General features: G+C 49.9%; 1 long non-coding RNA gene across 1 annotated transcript in view; it reads right to left on the bottom strand.

Annotated features, from left to right (window-relative positions):
• LOC141106475 (uncharacterized) overlaps positions 1-18,580 on the bottom strand; it is a 62,357-nt gene that overhangs the window by 8,989 nt on the left and 34,788 nt on the right. Inside the window, exon 3 of the long non-coding RNA XR_012235720.1 lies at positions 25-107. This is a non-coding gene — a long non-coding RNA (uncharacterized lncRNA). The remainder of the gene's footprint in view (positions 1-24; positions 108-18,580) is intronic.

Here is an 18,580-nt window from a genome sequence, read left to right on the forward strand (position 1 = left end):
TAAACAAGTCTTATGCATACTTACTCTTCCTCACAGAGAGATAAGTTGATGGTCCCAAGGAAGAAAAGGAGTAACAGGGATTTCTTCAAGGTGAACATCTTTGGACTCTGTGGATAATTTGGATACATGGAAAGAAAAAGAAGACACAATCGAAAACATGTTAAAAAAAACAACATGAAGCACCCTAATGTTAGGTACAAATAAAAAAATGTTCCAATATTATAAAAGATTCAATGTTCATTTGCTCTAATCCATCAAAATGGATCACATACACCTGGAATTCATTATTAGCTGATTGAGTTTTTTTTTTTTTTAATGGATTTGCTTGATCCTTCCCAGACCTCACTGGATCTGGCTACTCAGAATTAAAACAATGATTAAGGGGTCTATCTTATTCCTCAATCCCACAAAAGGAATATCACATCAGGTTCTTAGATGCCATTGGAGCTGGTTCACAAAAACTGACATTCCAATCTCCATTATCTATGATTTCCAGGGCTTTCTATCATAAACAGGGATATCGTTTGCCTTGTCTACTCACTCTCACCCAAGCAGTGCCAAAGGATATTAGAGTGAAATTAATTTTACTGTATATGAATCTGCTTTACTGACTAGACTTAGGCTTCATATACACACTGCCTACTTTGACTGCTGGCCACAGGAAAACACACAATTTTGCCGCAATTTTATTTTGGTTTTGCCACGATTTGTGTTTTCCCGTAGCCAGCGGTCAAAACATTCCTATTCTGAAAGTAATTCTTCTGCGTTCAGGTGTGGGAGGTTGAGGGATGTTGTAGCTCCCCTACCTGCAGCAGCTCCTAAACTCTAGTAAAAGCCTATATATACATTGACACATAGGCTTTTATGGAGTTGAGTTTAGGAACTTTGGCAAAAAACCCAAAAGCTCCTAAACTCAAGTTTAGGAGCTGCTAGTGTACATGAAGCCTAATGGTTTCTTTAGGGTTTTTCTTGTAGGAATGGGAAGAGTCCCCAGATAATTGTCCCTGTGATATTAATTTATTCTAGGTTTGGAGAGAAGGAGAATGAGACTATTAAGATTATGTGAAAATAATTGTTCATTATAAGGAATATGACTTATGAATGCTATCTTTCTACTCTACTATCTCCTAATAAGGGGCACACACGATGAAATAATAATCTCTTGTGTATAACTATATTAGAATATATAAAATATTTGAATCAAAGGATAATGATTGATATTGGAATTCAGTGAAAGTATGTTAGGCTGGCCATAAATGGAGAGAATTTCTTTTCTGCAACCACAGGTGTTGACACAGAGAGTGTTGACAGGGGAATCCCTCCCACTGAGCCATTGTGTTCTCCCGGTAGAGGAGCGTGGGAAGTCATCCCTGCTGGGAGAACACAGTTATTATTGATAGTGGCTATAACAGCTGCTAGCAATAATCACATGTAAAATATGGCAGGCTGGTTGAGTTAATCGATTGATCAACTTGGGTACATTCAGCCTGTCCATACATGGTTGGAATCTCCGTTGGTTCTTGGTAAACTGGACAAGATTCGAGCCGTCTATGGCTGGTTTTAGGTTTTGCTATGTAATGAAGAGCAATATCCCATCCCCCTCTTCTACTGGTTGGCTGGTAAGAAAGATTTGAACTACACCATGGGGGTTATTTATGAAAGGCAAATCCACTTTTCACTACAAGTGCAAACTACAAGTGCAAAGTGCATTTGAAATTGCACTGAAAGTTCACTTGGAAGTGCAGTCACTGTGGATCCAAGGGGGACATGCAAGGAAAATAAAAAACAGTATTTTAGCTTGCACATGATTGGATGATAAAATCAGCAGAGCTTCCCCTCATTTCAGATCTACCCCTCAGATTTACAGCAACTGCAAGTGCACTTTCAGTGCAATTTCAAGTGCACTTTGCACTTGTAGTTTGCACTTGTAGTGCAAAGTGGATTTGCCTTTTGTAAATAACCCCCCATGTGCTAAATATATCTGCTGTATACTAAAATTGTTTTTAACACTCGGACACACATTTCCACATATCTGCACACACAAAACTGACTTAAACAAAAAAAAATTGTTTCTACTATACCTTTATGTTCCTTAGGTTTTATATATTTTTTTTATTTACTTACTCAGTAAAATTTACTGTTAAACACATTTTTGATTTTGATACAAGTAAATAAGTACATTTTATCTTTAAACAGTTCTCATCCTTAAAGGTAGTTTAAGAAGTACCAAAAATAAATTTAACCAAAGAACCACTAATCATCCTACCAACAGGTACTTATTACGGGACCCCACTACGAGCTGTGAACGAACTTTAGAGCCCAAAACCCAAGCTAACCAGGGAAAGAAGAGACATTTGTGCTTTTTTTTTCTTTTTAAATAAGACTTTCTTACTGAAATATTCACAAGGCAGAGAATATACTGAATGCACAAGAACATTAAATGGGGATTAAAGTAATATGAGTTAACAAGTATATGACATGTTTCTATTAAAAAGCTATTTGACTAAGCACTGTCTGAATTTCAACAATTAAGTTAAATACAGCCCAGATAGCCTATAAGAGTCCACATGTGTAGATCTACATCATAATAAATCACTAAGAACATTGGTATAAAAAAAAGTCTAGAGGCTGGAGTAATGGGCTCTCGGGAGACCCAGACATCCTCTGCAGAGATCCCTGGTGCCTCGAGGGTTTACACTGACCTCTCTTGCATAACGGATTTGATGACATTGGATTGAATGCTATCTACATCAGGTGGCTTTGTTCTTTGTTGGTGGCTTATACAGATTTTGCCCTAAGTCCCGCTCCTTAATGTTCGAATATGCTCTGTAATGTCACTTTTCCACTCAGATAATATATGTGATGATTGGGTCCTGCCTATGCACTACATCTGCAAGGTGAAGTGTTTGATTATGGTCTCCCCCTTGCTTGAACACATCCAATACAATAGATGTTTTGATTCACACATGGATAATAAAGTCCTGAAGAAGTGGCGAATACCGCAAAACATGTTGGCAGAACTCGTGTAACACGTGTGATCTTTTGTCTGAAATGTTCTTAGAACATAAATGTGTTTTTATATAAATGGGCCTACAGTTGCCCAGTTTTCTCTATATATATATACGGTCTCAAACCATAGAGAACACCAGCTGGTTAGTAATAAAGGAGAATATATAAAAGAAATGGGCTTATAAAGCGGTGGTTCCCATGGATATACTAAAGTATGTCACATAAATGCATCTGCTGATTTGGTTATAGCAATCCGCCAATCACCCCTGTTACCATGCTCCCCACAATCCATTGAAACAGGAAAATAAGTCATTTTGGGTTTTCTGTCATATTTATTTCAGTATTACAACTTTGATGAGGAAAGGATAGCATGAGATGCCTTGATACCTTGATGCATTGCTTTAGTAAATAGATGTTGAATGGCCGTGGCCTTGCAAGAACACTAAATACTCTCCTTTCTTCTGTGCAAATCCTTACTACAAGAGCCTCAATATCCTATTTTCTCCCTTCCATTTGAACAACAGAAATCACTCTGAATAACTTCTTGTTGTAGACTCTGGTGAGATTGTCCTTGACAATTAAAAGGCCAGAAGCTCACACCACCTCTTCCTTATGTCCCAGAGAGTTAAGCACCTACAAAGTCTTTGGAAGGCACTGTCATCATGCTAACCAGGCCGAAGATATCCCAGTATCCCCACACGTTGACCTGACACATGACAGTGAATGGACCATGGCTTCTACTACTACAGAACCATCGCTGCTGTGTTCCTCTGCCACAACATGATACTCTACTCTCTCCAGCTTCTTCTTCTTTCGTTATACTGACCTTCTCCTTTCTATCAAAATCCTGTGTCCCCAGTCACAGAAAGCTGATCTACTTCCACCGCTTCACTGCTACTTCCTCTTCCTAGATCTCCTCTAGCATCCAAGCCCTGTGTTCCCTGGTCACAGTACCTCAACGCTCCTTTAAGATGGAGATCTTTATCTTAGTCTTCCTTCCCGATGGTTCCTCCATTCCTCCTCAGCGCATGGCGCATCCCCGCATGGGGATGCCCGGAACAGTACCTGTTACTCCATGCTGTCTTCCTGTAACTCCAAACACCTCCCTGGAAGCATGTGACCCCAACTTATATGAGAGGCCTGCCCCCTGCCAATGCAAGTAAATGATTGGTCAGGGCTCCTCACATGAGCTGCGTGCCACTCAGATCTCAAGTCCAACCTCTCTTCCAGAATAATACCTCTGAAAGCAGGGGAGGCATCTCTGAGTCAGAGTGTAGGTGGACACACCCCCCTCTATACTGATCACTCCCAGTTCCAAATTACAACAACCAGATCCAGCCTAATGCACGGACCTAGCTAAATTTACCTACACTTGGGCCCTGAGCTGTAAAAGCACTACTCTAGCACCTACCTTTAGGTAGAGGGTGCTACATATATAAAGAAAAAGACATACAGACATGATAGGTAATCATTTTATCTTAAAAAAAGTTTTTTTACACTTTTGGTTGACCATACCCATTTAGCAACCATTATAGCGAAACAATGGATTCCTCAAATGCAGTTTAAGGTTAAAGAAATGACCTAAAAAATGTAGTTGTGCAAAATAATCCATAATGAAGCAAATTATATGAGGTACCTTGCCATTATTTAAAATAAAAATTAAAACAGGGGTGATTTAAATTTTACCTGAAATTTGAAAACCAAGGTTTCTTTCCTTAGGGATGGGCTGCCTGTTCGAGTCAAACATGAGTTCGACACGAACATCGGCCGTTCGCTTGTTCGCCGGATTTTGAACATTATGGGCCATTCATGCCAAATTCGAGTGGTGCGTCACGGCCCAAAAATGCACTGCCTCATCACAATGCATTGCTGTCTGATGATTGGCCAAGCATGCACTATGATCCGCATGTTTTGGCCAATCACAGCGCCGTCAGCGAAGAGAGCCATAGTTGGCCATAGGCAGGGTGCCTGTGGCCAATTATGGCTCAAGGGGTTAAGTACACGCCCCACACTATATAAGGCTGCCCGCACGTCAGCCTCGTGTAGTGTGTTGGTGGTGTTTGTTAAGACAGAGAGCCTGTCATTTCATTTAGTTTCAGCAGGCAAGCAATTCCTGGAGTTCTGTTGCTAATATACTTCAGGCGGGCAGGCGAGACAGTTAGATAGCTGCAGTGTATTGTGTATATATATGCATCCCGGTTTTATATATATATATATTTATATATATATACACACACACACTGTATATAGTTTAGCTAGATCTCACTGCAGACCGTTCCTGGTGTACTGTTGTAATATACTTCAGGCAGGCAGGCGAGACAGTTAGCTGCAGTGTATTTAATATATATATATATATATATATATATATATATATATATATACACACACACACTGACTCACTAAGCTGCAGTTCATTTTATTTATATATATATATATATATATATATATATATATATATATATATATTATATATATCTATCTATACAGGCTGGTGTGTATATATATATATATATTTTTTTATTCTAGCCAAGCCTATACCTGACTTGGCCATTGCCTGAGTGCATTTTCAAAGACACTTTCAACCAGGCAGGTGACTCACTGAGCTGCAGTTCATATAATATATATCCACTGCATTGTATTCCAGCCAAGCCTATACCTGACTGTACGCCATTCCCTGAGTGCGTGTTCAAAGACACTTTCAGCCAGGCAGGTGACTCACTGAGCTGCAGTTCATTTATTTAATATATATCCACTGCATTGTATTCCAGCCAAGCCTATACCTGACTGTAGGCCATTCCCTGATTGCGTGTTCAAAGACACTTTCAGCCACGCAGGTGACTCACTGAGCTGCAGTTCATAAAATAAATATCCACTGCATTGTAGTGTAGCCAAGCCTATACCTTACTGTAGGCCATTCCTGGTGTACTGTTTTTAGTAAACTTCAGGCGTTGTTTTGTTAATCTAATTGTGCAGTATGTCTGGAAGGCCATCAAGGAGAGGCAGATGCTCACAGGCCACTAAAAGAGGGCAAGCAGGCTCTGTGTCTACAGCAAACAGTGCTGGTCGTAGACACAGTGCATCCTCAGCATGTGGCCATGGGGCACGCTTGTCCTTTTTTTCGGGAGCTGGCCGTGTTGAGCCACAACATGTAGAAGAGTTGGTAGAGTGGATGACCAAGCTGTCCTCATCCTCCTCATCCTCTGCCACCCAGGCTCAGGATACTTTGTCTGCCAATGCAGCTGCCAGAGCGGCCTCTTCCATTGGCTCAATGTCATCAGTCACTCCTTCCCTAGCCCCACCATCATGCCCTGAGCAGTCCCCCGAACTGTTCAACCACAGTGTAGGGTACATGCTGCAGGAGGATGCGCAGCGTATTGAAGGCTCTGATGATGGTACCCAGGTTGAGGATGAAGGCAGTAACGTAAGCCCAGAGAGAAGAGGGGGTGCCCAAGAAGGACAAGAAACTAGCAGTCATGTTCCCCCACTGCATCATACTGCCAGGTTTGCTCCAGTGGCGAGGAGGGAGGGGATGATGAGGTCACTAACTCTACATGGGTGCCTGATAGAAGAGAGGAGGAGGAGGAGGCAAATCTCCAATGAGGCAGGATGCCCTCTAGGGGCCAGCTTAAGGGCAGCCAACCGACTGCATCATACCACAGAGATCTGCATGTGCAGGGCGCTGCTGACTCTGCACATTTTTCCAAAAGTTCCTTGGTGTGGGCCTTTTTTGAGATGTGTGCAGCAGATCGCACTGTTGCTGTTTGCAACATATGTCTGAAGTGTATCAAGCGTGGCTAAAACAGCAGCCGCTTGGGCACCACATGCTTGACCAGACATATGTTGAGCTCCCATGCAGTCTGTTGGCAACAGTACTTAAAAGACCCACACCAAAGAACAAGGCAGACCTCTACTTGCTCCTCATCAGCTGGGATCTCCAACTCCGCTATATCTTAAGTCCTCTCAGAAACCAGCACTGACCTCAGTAGCAGGTTCCCAAACGCCAATTTTTTTCTTGTAAGGCAATTCCGCCTCTCTACCGACATGTGGAAGGCAATGTCTTGGCCTCGTTGGACAGGGCGGTCAGTGGTAAGGTGCATATTACCGCTGACTCATGGTCCAGCAGGCATGGACGTTACCTTTCTTTCATGGCGCACTGGGTAACCCTGCTGGCAGCTGGGAAGGATGCAGGACAGGGTGCAGTATTGTTGGAGCTTGTTTTGCCACCACATCTCCAAAATGCTGGTAGTGGTGATTCTGTCACACCTATCTCCTCCACCCCCTTCTCTTCTTCTTCTTCCTCTATGTCCTCTTCCTGTGCAGATTTGTCCTCAGAACCAGCGGTGCTTCGTAGGCGTTCTAGAGGCTACGCAAGCACCCAGGCAAAAAGATGCCATGCAGTGCTTGAGTTGGCCTGCTTGGGGGACAGAAGCCATACTGGGGCAGCGATTCTGTCAGCTCTGCAGGGGCAGGCTCAGAGGTGGTTGACGCTATGCCAGGATCAGCCAGTGATGGTGGTTTGCGACAATGGCACCAACCTCCTCTCCGCCCTTCAACAGGGACACTTCACCCATGTGCCCTGTTTGGCTCACGTCCTTAATTTGGTGGTGCAGTGGTTCTTGTGCAGGTACCCGGGCTTACAGGATATCCTGAAGCAGGCCAGGAAAGTCTGTGGGCATTTTTGCCGGTCATATAATGCCAGTGCTCGGCTGGCTGACCTTCAAAAGGAATGCAACCTGCCCAAGAACCACCACATCTGTGACATGCCCACCAGGTGGAACTCAACGTTGGCAATGCTGCAGCAGCTGCACATGCAGCAGAGGGCCATCAACGAGTACCTGTGCGACTATTGAACCTGCACAGGGTCAGGGGAGCTTTTTTTTTGCCACACCAGTGGCTCGTGATCAAGAATACATGCACTGTCCTGTCACCATTTGAGGAGGCCACGAGGATGGTGAGCAGTGACAGTGCATGCATTAGTGATACTGTCCCTCTTGTCTACCTGTTGGAGCACACGCTGCGTGGAATAATGGACAGGGCACTTAAGGCAGAACAGAGGGAGGAAGAGGAGTATTTCCTTACCTCTCAAGGCCCCCTTTATCCAGACAGTATTCCTGCAGGCCCGCGGATCTCACAGGAAGAGGAGGAGGCGGATGAGGATTATGTCAGCATCGAGGTGGAGCCTAGCACTGAGCATCAGCATCAGTCTTCTAGGGATCGTTTACAGCCCCCAGAAACCCATGGACTTGTACGTGACTGGGAGGAGGTGGCTGCCGGTCAGGTTGTCCTTAGTTACCCAGAGGACTCTGGATCGAATGCCTCAGCAAACCTACGCTGCATGGCCTCCCTGATCCTGCAAAGCCTGCGAAAGGACTCTCGGATTTGTGTGATCAAGGAGAGGAATCACTACTGGCTGGTAACTCTTCCTGAGCCACGTTACAAGGGTAAGGTTGCGGAACTTATCCAGCCGTCGCAGAGGGAGCAGAGGATGAAACATCTTCGGGAGGCCTTGCAGAAAGGTTTGTGCAACGCATTTCCAGAGCCTGGGAGGGTACAAATTCCTGAACCTGTTGCTGAGGTTTCGGTCAGTCACAGAAGGAGTGGTGGAGAAGGTGGCCGTCTGACTGATGCGTTCAGACAATTTTTTAGTCCGCAGCCCCAAGGTATGATCGGTTCCAGCAACCATTGCCAGCGTCTGTTGTACATGGTGCAGGAATACCTAGGGGCAAGATCAGACTTGGAGACCTTTCCAGCCAAAAATCCACTGGGTTACTGGGTCTTGAGGATGGATCACTGGCCAGAGCTTGCACAGAGCTACTGGCCTGTCCAGCATCCAGCGTTCTTTCGGAACGCACATTCAGTGCCACTGAAGGCTTTGTAACTGATTACAGAGTGCGCCTGTCCACCGAGTCGGTTGATCAGCTCACCTTCATAAAAATGAATCAGTCTTGGATCACCAGCTACCAAGCACCTGATGCTGATGTAACCGAATAATTTTTTTATGAATGTGAGATCCCTTGAAGACCGCCTATGCTGATGCTGACTGACTATCCTTTTATGCCGAGTGACTATCGTATTTCTCCTCAATGTTCATGTTGATAGCTTCTAAGAACATTTATGGTTCTGGGCACCAGTGCCTAAAGCCCAATTTTTCTGCCCCTGTTAAAGACACTTTAATACAGGGCTTTTATACACCCTTTCTTCCCAGACCAATTTTTAGCTTTCAGCGTTCTCACATTTTGAATGACAATTACTCAGTCATGCTACACTGTACCCAAACCAAATTTTTATAATTTTTTTCCCTCACAAACATAGCTTTCTTTTGGTGGTATTTAATCAATGCCTTTTTTTTTAAATTTTTGCAATATAAGCGAAAAAAGAGAGACATTTTGGAAAAAAAAAACACTTTTTTTTAGTTTCTATTGTAAAATTTTGCAAATAAGTAATTTTTCTTCATACATTTGGGCCAAAATGTATACTGCTACATATCTTTAGTAAAAATAACCCAAATTAGTGTATATTATTTGGTCTCTGTGAAAGTTATAGAGTCTACAAGCTATGGTGCAAATCATTGAAAAATGATCACATCTGATCACACCTGATGTACTGATGAAGTACTGATGTACTTGCCACCACCCTCATTTATAGCTGGCTATCGCAGTAAGCGGCATTGGAGGGCTACAAACAGATATAACGCATACTGTTAGACAGGTTCATTTGATTGCCTGCGAGCTGGTGGTAAGTAGGCTTGGAATTTTTTCCTGGGCATTCCCCAGGCCTTGTTTATATCTGTTTGTAGCCCTCCAATGCCGCTTACTGCGATAGCCAGCTATAAATGAGGGTGGTGGCAAGTTGTTTGAGATCACCTTGGTGTTAGGGTGACCACATTTCCAAACTGCCATTCAGGGACACCCCGCCCCCCCGCGCCCCCCCCCCCCCCCCAGGAAGAATGGAGGGGGAGAGCAGGACAGAGGGGGACAACATCAGGACAGAGGGGGACAGCAGCAGGACGGAGGGGGACACGGAGGGAGAACGGAGGGGGACACCAGAATGGAGAGGGACAGCAGCAGAACAGAGGGGGACACGGAGGAAGAATGGGGGGCTACAGCAGGACGGGGGGGGGAACAGCAGCATAATGGAGGGGGACAGCAGCAGAACGAAGGTGGACATGGAGGAAGAACGGAGGGGGATAGCAGCAGAACGGAGGGGGACAGCAGCAGAATGGAGGGGGGTGGGGGGACAGCAGCAGAACTGAGGGGGGTGAGGGGAAAGCAGCAGAACAGAGGGGGTGAGGGACAGCAGCAGAACGGAGGGGGAGTGTGGGGGACAGCAGCAGAATGGATGGGGGTGGGGGGGGGACAGCAGCAGAATGGAGGGGGGTGGGGGGGACAGCAGCAGAATGGAGGGGAGTGTGGGGGACAGCAGCAGAATGGAGGGGGGGACAGCAGCAGAATGGAGGGGGAGTGTGGGGGACAGCAGCAGAATGGAGGGGGAGTGTGGGGGACAGCAGCAGAACGGAGGGGGAGTGTGGGGGACAGCAGCATAACGGAGGGGGAGTGTGGGGGACAGCAGCATAACGGAGGGGGAGTGTGGGGGACAGCAGCAGAATGGAGGGGGGTGGGGGGGGACAGCAGCAGAATTGAGGGGGGTGGGGGGTACAGCAGCAGAACGAAGGGGAGTGTGGGGGACAGCAGCAGAATGGAGAGGAGTGTGGGGGACAGCAGCAGAATGGAGGGGGAGTGTGGGGGACAGCAGCAGAATGGAGGGGGGTGGGGGGGACAGCAGCAGAATGGAGGGGGAGTGTGGGTGACAGCAGCAGAATGGAGGGGGGTGGGGGGGACAGCAGCAGAATGGAGGGGGGTGGGGGGGACAGCAGCAGAATGGAGGGGGGTGGGGGTGACAGCAGCAGAATGGAGGGGGAGTGTGGGGGACAGCAGCAGAATGGAGGGGGAGTGTGGGGGACAGCAGCAGAACGGAGGGGGGTGGGGGGGACAGCAGCAGAACGGAGGGGGAGTGTGGGGGACAGCAGCAGAATGGAGAGGAGTGTGGGGGACAGCAGCAGAATGGAGGGGGAGTGTGGGGGACAGCAGCAGAATGATGGGGGGTGGGGGGACAGCAGCAGAATGGAGGGGGAGTGTGGGTGACAGCAGCAGAATGGAGGGGGGTGGGGGGGACAGCAGCAGAATGGAGGGGGGTGGGGGGTACAGCAGCAGAATGGAGGGGGGTGGGGGTGACAGCAGCAGAATGGAGGGGGAGTGTGGGGGACAGCAGCAGAATGGAGGGGGAGTGTGGGGGACAGCAGCAGAACGGAGGGGGGTGGGGGGGACAGCAGCAGAACGGAGGGGGAGTGTGGGAGACAGCAGCAGAATGGAGGGGGGTGGGGGGGACAGCAGCAGAACGGAGGGGGAGTGTGCACTGCTCACTGTAAGTGTAAAGTTACACTAACCTGGAAGTTTGTCTGGCAGCGGCGGGCGGCAAACTCACGGACTTCGTGGGCGGGAGGGAGGACTCGGAGACTGGACTGGAGAAGTTGAAGTCGGGCAGCTCGGAGTCGGGTTGCGCTGCTGGCAATGTGCTGCTGCTCTCTGCTGCACCGGCTGCTGGATAGTCGGCGGCCCCGGGACTGGCACTGACTGGGCACAGGGCTAAAGGCTAGTAAGTGTGGCTGGCTGCCTGGGCCAGGCTGGCAGCTGCTCTCTCTATCTCTCGGAGCGGAGGACAGAGGCGCGCTGCTCAGCTGTAGCCGTAGGTCACTGCCCAGTGCCCACAATGTGCCTGACTGCCCACGTGACGGTGTCCGCTGACGTCACTGGTTGCTAGACGCGGGGCGGGCGGCCCTAGCCTAGCAACCAGTTAACTGTTAAGCATATGATGATGTGTGTGTTTTACTGTTACACAGTTTATGATTATAAGGGTGGCGGAGTCGGACTGGTGCTGGCGGTGTGTTTTTTTTTTCCATTCCGGGACACTGTATTGTCCCGGAATGAAGGTGCCCGGGACACGGGACGAAAATCTGAAATAAGGGACAATCCCGGGCAATCCGGGACACGTGGGCACCCTAGTGGGGGGGACAGCAGCAGAATGGAGGGGAGTGTGGGGGACAGCAGAAGAATGGAGGGGAGTGTGGGGGACAGCAGCAGAATGGAGGGGGGTGGGGGGGGACAGCAGCAGAATGGAGGGGGGTGGGGGGGACAGCAGCAGAATGGAGGGGAGTGTGGGGGACAGCAGCAGAATGGAGGGGGGGACAGCAGCAGAATGGAGGGGGAGTGTGGGGGACAGCAGCAGAATGGAGGGGGAGTGTGGGGGACAGCAGCAGAACGGAGGGGGAGTGTGGGGGACAGCAGCATAACGGAGGGGGAGTGTGGGGGACAGCAGCAGAACGGAGGGGGAGTGTGGGGGACAGCAGCAGAATGGAGGGGGGTGGGGGGGACAGCAGCAGAATTGAGGGGGGTGGGGGGGACAGCAGCAGAACGGAGGGGGAGTGTGGGGGACAGCAGCAGAATGGAGAGGAGTGTGGGGGGACAGCAGCAGAATGGAGGGGGAGTGTGGGGGACAGCAGCAGAATGGAGGGGGGTGGGGGGGACAGCAGCAGAATGGAGGGGGAGTGTGGGTGACAGCAGCAGAATGGAGGGGGGTGGGGGGGACAGCAGCAGAATGGAGGGGGGTGGGGGGGACAGCAGCAGAATGGAGGGGGGATGGGGGGGACAGCAGCAGAATGGAGGGGGGTGGGGGTGACAGCAGCAGAATGGACGGGGAGTGTGGGGGACAGCAGCAGAATGATGGGGGGGTGGGGGGGACAGCAGCAGAATGGAGGGGGAGTGTGGGTGACAGCAGCAGAATGGAGGGGGGTGGGGGGGACAGCAGCAGAATGGAGGGGGGTGGGGGGTACAGCAGCAGAATGGAGGGGGGTGGGGGTGACAGCAGCAGAATGGAGGGGGAGTGTGGGGGACAGCAGCATAACGGAGGGGGAGTGTGGGGGACAGCAGCAGAACAGAGGGGGAGTGTGGGGGACAGCAGCAGAATGGAGGGGGGTGGGGGGGACAGCAGCAGAATTGAGGGGGGTGGGGGGGACAGCAGCAGAACGGAGGGGGAGTGTGGGGGACAGCAGCAGAATGGAGAGGAGTGTGGGGGACAGCAGCAGAATGGAGGGGGAGTGTGGGGGACAGCAGCAGAATGGAGGGGGGTGGGGGGGACAGCAGCAGAATGGAGGGGGAGTGTGGGTGACAGCAGCAGAATGGAGGGGGGTGGGGGGGACAGCAGCAGAATGGAGGGGGGATGGGGGGGACAGCAGCAGAATGGAGGGGGGTGGGGGTGACAGCAGCAGAATGGACGGGGAGTGTGGGGGACAGCAGCAGAATGGAGGGGGAGTGTGGGGGACAGCAGCAGAACGGAGGGGGGTGGGGGGGACAGCAGCAGAACGGAGGGGGGAGTGTGGGGGACAGCAGCAGAATGGAGAGGAGTGTGGGGGACAGCAGCAGAATGGAGGGGGGTGGGGGGGACAGCAGCAGAATGGAGGGGGAGTGTGGGGGACAGCAGCAGAATGGAGGGGGGTGGGGGGGCAGCAGCAGAATGGAGGGGGAGTGTGGGTGACAGCAGCAGAATGGAGGGGGGTGGGGGGGACAGCAGCAGAATGGAGGGGGGTGGGGGTGACAGCAGCAGAATGGAGGGGGAGTGTGGGGGACAGCAGCAGAATGGAGGGGGAGTGTGGAGGACAGCAGCAGAACGGAGGGGGGTGGGGGGGACAGCAGCAGAACGGAGGGGGAGTGTGGGAGACAGCAGCAGAATGGAGGGGGGTGGGGGGGACAGCAGCAGAATGGAGGGGGAGTGTGGGTGACAGCAGCAGAATGGAGGGGGGTGGGGGGGACAGCAGCAGAATGGAGGGGGGATGGGGGGGACAGCAGCAGAATGGAGGGGGGTGGGGGTGACAGCAGCAGAATGGACGGGGAGTGTGGGGGACAGCAGCAGAATGGAGGGGGAGTGTGGGGGACAGCAGCAGAACGGAGGGGGGTGGGGGGGACAGCAGCAGAACGGAGGGGGAGTGTGGGGGGACAGCAGCAGAATGGAGAGGAGTGTGGGGGACAGCAGCAGAATGGAGGGGGGGGTGGGGGGGACAGCAGCAGAATGGAGGGGGAGTGTGGGGGACAGCAGCAGAATGGAGGGGGGTGGGGGGGCAGCAGCAGAATGGAGGGGGAGTGTGGGTGACAGCAGCAGAATGGAGGGGGGTGGGGGGGACAGCAGCAGAATGGAGGGGGGTGGGGGTGACAGCAGCAGAATGGAGGGGGAGTGTGGGGGACAGCAGCAGAATGGAGGGGGAGTGTGGAGGACAGCAGCAGAACGGAGGGGGGTGGGGGGGACAGCAGCAGAACGGAGGGGGAGTGTGGGAGACAGCAGCAGAATGGAGGGGGGTGGGGGGAACAGCAGCAGAACGGAGGGGGAGTGTGCACTGCTCACTGTAAGTGTAAAGTTACACTAACCTGGAAGTTTGTCTGGCGGCGGCGGGTGGCAAACTCACGGACTTCGTGGGCGGGAGGGAGGACTCGGAGACTGGACTGGAGAAGTTGAAGTCGGGCAGCTCGGAGTCGGGTTGCACTGCTGGCAATGTGCTGCTGCTCTCTGCTGCACCGGCTGCTGGATAGTCGGCGGCCCCGGGACTGGCACTGACTGGGCACAGGGCCAAAGGCTAGTAAGTGTGGCTGGCTGCCTGGGCCAGGCTGGCAGCTGCTCTCTCTATCTCTCGGAGCGGAGGACAGAGGCGCGCTGCTCAGCTGTAGCCGTAGGTCACTGCCCAGTGCCCACAATGTGCCTGACTGCCCACGTGACGGTGTCCGCTGACGTCACTGGTTGCTAGACGCGGGGCGGGCGGCCCTAGCCTAGCAACCAGTTAACTGTTAAGCATATGATGATGTGTGTGTTTTACTGTTACACAGTTTATGATTATAAGGGTGGCGGAGTCGGACTGGTGCTGGCGGTGTGTTTTTTTTTTCCATTCCGGGACACTGTATTGTCCCGGAATGAAGGTGCCCGGGACACGGGACGAAAATCTGAAATAAGGGACAATCCCGGGCAATCCGGGACACGTGGGCACCCTATGTTAGACAGGTTAATTTGGTTGTCTGTGAGCTGGTGGTAAGTAGGCTTGGAATTTTTTCCTGGGCATTCCCAGGCCTTGTTTTATATCTATTTGTAGCCCTCCAATGCCGCTTACTGCGATAGCCAGCTATAAATGAGGGTGGTGGCAAGTTTTTTGAGATCACCTTGGTGTGTGTATTGGTCCAGCAACACACAGCACCTTTGCAGCCATTGTGCTATTTTCTGGGTGTTTGGTGTGCTCCTGTACCTTTAAGAAGGGATGGGCTGCCCTTCAGTCCACCTGCTCTCATTTATCCATCAGAATGCATGTGCCTCCACTGTGGGGACACTCATATTTTAGTGTTAGGACCACAGATATCAGGGTGCCGTGATGAGGCTCTGTGGCTTACGCATGCGTTTTGCAAATGCGGTGCGGACTAAACCCCTGTTTGTAACGCATACTGTTAGACAGGTTAATTTGGTTGTCTGCGAGCTGGTGGTAAGTAGGCTTGGAATTTTTTTCCTGGGCATTCCCCAGGCCTTGTTTATATCTGTTTGTAGCCCTCCAATGTCGCTTACTGCGATAGCCAGCCATAATTAGCACATGCAGCAGGCAGAGGTATGGTCAGCACAGCCAGAGTATTTGTCCAGGAGCAGGCAGTACCATCAAGCTTAGGGCATCGGTCAGGAAAGAATGAGGACAGGGGTAGAGGCTTCTCCCACCCAAATCGCTTTGAAGCCTCCGGGCAACCAGACCCTGTTATGGGAACACAGAAAACCAAAAACTGTTTTTCTGAACTCTAAATTCAAGATGGTGCTGCTATAAGACCTACAAACAGTACAAAATATTTTACAGTGCACACATACAAGAATGACATTTTCCTGCAGGGGCTAATTAAAAACACCTGAACATATTCAAAAAATACGGGGGTTTGGTCACACTATATGGTCATATAGTGCTAAGCCCACTTACTGCGACAAAGTACCCCGAATTAGTGGGTCCTACACTAGTAATAGAATGGAAGATCCTTTGTCTCAACCATGGGAGCTGAACTCCTCTATGTGGGAGAACTGAAGGGGATACATCCTATGCACTGGTGGCCACTAAATAGGAGGTAATGAGGAGGGGGAGGGGTGCTCCAGCCCAAAAGACCTGGTCAGGGCCTTATAGCACACCATCTTGAATTTAAACGCATTGTATGGTGTGCCCCCAAAATATGTTCTTGTATATTGTAATAGGCCCTGACCAGGTCTTTTGGGCTGGAGCACCCCTCCCCCTCCTCATTACCTCCTATTTAGTGGCCACCAGTGTTTAGGATGTATCCCCTTCAGTTCTCCCACATAGAGGAGTTCAGCTCCCATGGTTGAGACAAAGGATCTTCCATTCTATTACTAGTGTAGGGACCCACTAATTCGGGGTACTTTGTCGCAGTAAGTGGGCTTAGTACTATATGACCATATAGTGTGACCAAACCCCCGTATTTTTTGAATATGTTCAGGTGTTTTTAACTAGCCCTGCAGGAAATGTCATTCTTGTATGTGTGCGCTGTAAAATATTTTGTAGTATTAGAGATATGGACTAATAATTTTCCAGAGTGTGATATCGCCTGAAGCATTCTCCGATGCAAAGGCCAGGTTGGGAGGGACAGTCGGTACAATGGAAGCTGGTATCTTTCCTAATTCCTTTTTTTGGTGAACACCCGACATTTTTTTTGGCGTCGTCTTCCGGATCCTGTTGGTGGAATATGGTCCGGGAAATGGCGCTCGTGTAGTCTGCTGAGAGAATCGGAGCGAATGCTTCCTGGGGGGGATACTTGCTGATAAATCAGGGCAGTGACAATGTCTTCAATAAACTTTATGAAGGTGGTGGGTGTTTCTGTTGATTTTTGGTAGATTATGAAATAATTTAAAAGGGCCAAATGAAAAAAGTAAATTGCGACTTTTTTGTACCAGAATAGGGATTTTCTTGTTGAAAGATAGGGCTGCAACAACTGATCGTTTAAATCCACCCCCCCCCCCCCCCCATGTATTTATTGTACTCAGTGATACAGGTAGGTTTGCGAATGGTACCGCGTCTTCTGTGAAGTTCCACCGAGGTGTCATCGTGGATGATGGACATGATGTACACATCTTTTCTATCCCTCCACTTCACAGCCAACACTTTTTCGTTCCTCAAGCTTGTCGATTCCCCCCTTTGAATGTTTGTGGTGACAAGACGCTGTGGGAAGCCCTTTCCTTTTTTTCTTGCTGTACCACAGACCAAAGTTTGTTTGAGATATAGGTGGCGGAGAAAGGGCAAACTAGTATATTAATTGTCCATATAAATATGGTACCCCTGGGGGTGGAGCCGGCAGCCAGAGCTCAGGGACGTGTGAAAGGAGAGCTCTGTCACACCGGGTGATTTTAGCGGCTCACAGCGCACCTAACCTAGCCAAAAAACACATCATCTGAAAGAGGAAAGCAAGGGGCACACAGCGGGCACGATGTACAAAAGGAAGGAGAGAGAGGGACCCCGAAAACTAACGGATTTCTTCCGTTCTGCAGGGGGCTGAGATTTCCAAGATGGCGCCGGCGTCGGGAGCTGTTCGTCAGGCTCCACAACACAGGCATCCGGCAATCCATTGCCATCCTCGGGTGAGTCGCATAACAATGACAATCCCTTGCCATCCTCCCCATTCTGTAGCCCTGTAAAACAAAAGAGGAGGCTTGGGGAAGGAGGGGAGACTGGAGATGAGGCAGGAGCAGCAGGGGAAGAAATGGAGGAATCCTCCACACATGCAGAGCAGCTAGATGCATTCCCTACCTCAGGGCAGCCTATTATTGATACTACAATGAAGGAGATGCTGCAAACCCTGAGGGGAGCCCTTCAATCTGATATGGCAGCCTTTATGAGGAACACAAAAAAGGAAATATCAGCTGTCAGCAACACAGTGGAATATGTAGAGAATAAAATGGAGGAGTTTACTCTAGCACACAATGAGCTGGTAGATGCTCACTTTGAGGTAGAAGAAGAAATCAGAACCATGCGTCTCAAAATGGCGGATATTGAAGTTAGAGCCTGAAGGAACAATATCAAATTTAGGGGGGTCCCCGAGACCGTCAAACCCGCAGAGATCACTACCTACCTGCAAAAGCTCATGATGACTGTCCTTCCATCTCTAAGCCCAGCAGATATCACTATTGATAGGGCTCACAGGCTGCCAAAACCATCCTTCCTGCCTGAACAAATACCTAGGGATGTGATAGCAAGAATTAATTTCTACCACATTAAGGATCAACTTATGTGATACGCAAGACAACATCCTTCCCTCCCTGACCCATATGCTGGTATCACACTTTATGCAGACCTGTCGCAAGCCACCCTGTCAGCCAGGCACAACTTGGTACCTATCACCAAGATTCTGCGCAACCATAAGATCCTCTACAAATGGGGCTTCCCTACTAAACTTCTGGTAGACATGAACAATGAATCACATGCGATAACATCGCTAGAAAAAGGCCTGGA

Source organism: Aquarana catesbeiana, linkage group LG08 (assembly GCF_042186555.1).
Source record: "Aquarana catesbeiana isolate 2022-GZ linkage group LG08, ASM4218655v1, whole genome shotgun sequence".
Taxonomy (NCBI): Eukaryota; Metazoa; Chordata; class Amphibia; order Anura; family Ranidae; genus Aquarana; species Aquarana catesbeiana.